The sequence below is a fragment of the Topomyia yanbarensis genome, chromosome 1 (assembly GCF_030247195.1).
Source record: "Topomyia yanbarensis strain Yona2022 chromosome 1, ASM3024719v1, whole genome shotgun sequence".
Lineage (NCBI taxonomy): Eukaryota > Metazoa > Arthropoda > Insecta > Diptera > Culicidae > Topomyia > Topomyia yanbarensis.
In genome coordinates this window covers 31,166,460-31,169,921 of record NC_080670.1, presented here as the reverse complement: position 1 = coordinate 31,169,921, position 3,462 = coordinate 31,166,460, and positions in this window count along the sequence as shown.

Here is a 3,462-nt window from a genome sequence, read left to right as displayed (position 1 = left end):
CGCTTTTCTTTCTATTGTTACCCATTAGCCATTAGACCCGTGCTCCGTGCCAGATTTGCCTATACGCGCGGCTGACTGGCTGGCTTAGCGAAACCGCTTGCCTCGGGCGGTGGTGCAGCTAGCCGCGGTGTGCAACAAACTTTCAGAGCATGGCGGCAGTGATCGTGGTTCGGGGGGGGGGGGGGGGGGGGGTCTGTATCGATGCATCCATGATGATGCCCATGGTTGCTTCGATTGGTGTGACACATGAGTGGTTGCTATGGGTTTGGAGTTGGCAAACATATATCCCAAGATGATGCCAGATAAGAGCGATGATGAGCCACAGGATTAAGAGGCATAATAAACTTCAAAATCTCTGCCAGGAAGAAAGTATTTGGTCAACTTACTGTTTTCAGACTTAAAGTAATGTCCTCATTGTAATTTTTTTGTTCGTGGTCGGATCCAACCTGGACCCAAATCCAACCAAAATGTCGAAAAGCTAGGTTGTTTTTCCCTTCCGAAAAAATCACAAAAAAGCTTTTTTATAGTCGCTTGAAGTGGCCCACCCCTTAAGTTAATCTGAAAGTAAATTATTCTACTGTTAGCCGAAAGTATTTAGAGTTTCCTAAATAAAATAAGTCGGTTAGAAGATCCTGAAACTACAATAAGTTTCCTATTTGTTAGATGTGACTTGTGAAAAAATACTCATAGCGAGAATACGTTATTTTTGGTGATTTCCTAAAACAAATTCCTATCGGCTAAAATTGTATTACTTTTTTAATGTAAATTTCAAGAAACGTTCTACGTAACTTACGCACTTTTGTAAGCTTATAATTATAGTTAGAAAATGATAAATTTGCTTTCGATCATCTGAACATTATATCTTATTTTTTCGCAATTTTTTCGAAAGAGTAGACACGCTCATAAAAGTAATTAACCAGTAAAATAGATGTAAGACCCAGAAACGTCAAACCTCGTTACAATCGCATTGCAAATTTAACCCAAATTAATCCGATTGGTAAAAGACGGCTAAGCGAATAACTATCAATGACAGCTAAGGAGACAACCGAGACTAAAACGGAACTGGGAGATGCGGGATCGAGATATGTAACAAAAAAAGAAACGCAAATACCGAGTGATGAGAATAAAATTAAATACTTACGTGACAGTGGCGTATAGGTGTGATGATGCATAACAAATTAAACTACAAAATGGTTGCCGCTAGCGCGCTCGAAACGATCGCGAAAAGATAAAAAAAATAACCTGAAAATTGATACACTGTAATCACAAAGTACCCTTTCGGCAGACGTGTCGAAGCCAGCCATAGTCGTCGTCGCTGTGAAGCGACATTTTTGATGCAACAATTTTGACACTTGTCCAAAACATATTCCGCGCTCGTTACAAAGATGCACTTTTCTCTACGTAACCGCTCTTTTCCGCGCTCTAGAAATTTTCCTTCGACCACAAATGCCATAATTCTCGTGTTCGTCTAATACCAATACATTCTTCTACCGCTCTCTCTCTCTCTCTCTCTCTCTCTCTCTCTCTCTCTCTTACACTACACAAACAGCAGTATCTTGGCATCTCAGTTGAAATTAGCGTACCCCTTCCTCCGCCACCGTCGCATGCATAATTCATCAATCTTTTTACCTTCTTTGACTGCCACACGCCACAAACCTTCGAGCACCGTTCTGCTCCTACCTCCCCCCTCCCATCCACCCCTCATTAGATTTCATGTCATTTTTATACCAGTGCATCACACTACACTGCAAACGGTTATGGAAGCGCGCATCGCACATTCGTTTCGCGTTCCAATGGCGGCTCTTGCTACCTACTTACTAGCTGCATTATATTTAGTGCATAACAAAATCCGCCTGCCTACCGTTTGGAGTTTGGTGGAAAAGAGAGCATTGCGCATTAAGTGAAAGAAGATCGATTGCTTGGATCCGTTTCATGCATGACGAAAAACAAAATTCATAAAAGCGATTCAGAAATTCTGTCAAAATTGTCGAAAAATTGGGACGATTTTGTACGGTGTGGTAGGGGAGACACGAGCTTCGTTTTAATAATATTCGCACATGTAGAAGAGTTTTTAACAAAGTCACCTCGTAATTAGTCGCAACAAGGAAATTCGTTCTCAGGTCAAGACTAAGAAGATTAGCAAATACTTCATAAGAGGTGGAGGTAGAAATTAGGAAACTGAATTTTTCCACAGTTATAGACTGCCGCGAAGAAGCACTCTGGAACCGGCGCTATTCATAACTTATCACATAGACATAAAGGCGATTATTTCTGTTTCTGAATGTTTCTTTCTGGCTTTTCTTTTTTGGTTTAATTTCTGTTTCCATTATATATCTCTTTCTGATTCTCTTACTATTTTTAGTTTCCCTTTAAGTTTCTGAGATTTTTTGTTTCCGTTTTCTGTTCCTGAACCAAAAGGTTTCCGTGGTTTCTGTTTTCTGTTTTTGTTTCTGGTTTTTATTTCTGATTTGTTTGCTACTGATTTCTGTTTCTAGTTAATATTTTCTGTTCTTTTTGTGTATATTTATTTTCTATAATTGTATGCATTCATTTTTTTATTTTTTCCATGCCATTTTTTTCTTTTATTCTAATTGTTTCAATTTATTTATTTGTCTCAATTTTAACTTCAATTAACTAACTTTTTAAACTCCAGTTCTACCGGCTTTCTCAAAAGTTTTTAATGTTGTTGAGAATTTGGGTTAGCTTTCGACAATTTTTTCTAGTTCTGATATTCTTTTGTTTTATTGCAATTTTAACCTGTTTTTTGATTCCAATATTTTTCAATTACTTGTGTATGTTCCAGACCTTTTTACTTTTTTTGCATCTTCTTTCTTCTATTTTATTATTTTTAATTCTTTAATACTTGTCCGATTTTTTGTCATTGCTTTCTTTTGCTTTTCTCTCTGTATATTTAAATTTTCTAAATGTTTTGGAATCCATTTTGAAATTTGCGTAACTCTTTTTAATTTTATTGTTTTAAACTTTATTTATTTAAATTTTTATTTCAATTTTTTTTAAACTTCAGTTATTCACATTTTCTTAAATGTTTTTAATATTATTAGGATTTTTTGGTATTTTTAACCAGTTTTTTTATTCTTTTGATTATTTGCAAAAAAATTACCGAACTAAAAAAAGGACAAAAATGTATATAAAAAAGGAAATACTGATGAAATCGCAACAAATCGAAAAATATTGGGATTTAAATAGCCGGTTTTTTTAGATCCCAATATTTTTAAATTTGCTGCTATTTTTTTTAGTATTTTCTAATTTTTTATATATTTGTAATTTTTTTTTCTTTCTTAGTTTGGTAATTTTTTGACATTTTGTTATTCATATATTTTTTAATTTTTTTGAACAATTTTTTACAATTAATTTTCTTAATCTATTTCTTTATATTCTCATTAACTTTAAATTTTGTCATTTCATGTTTTATTTTTGATTGTTTTTATTCTAGTTTATTTA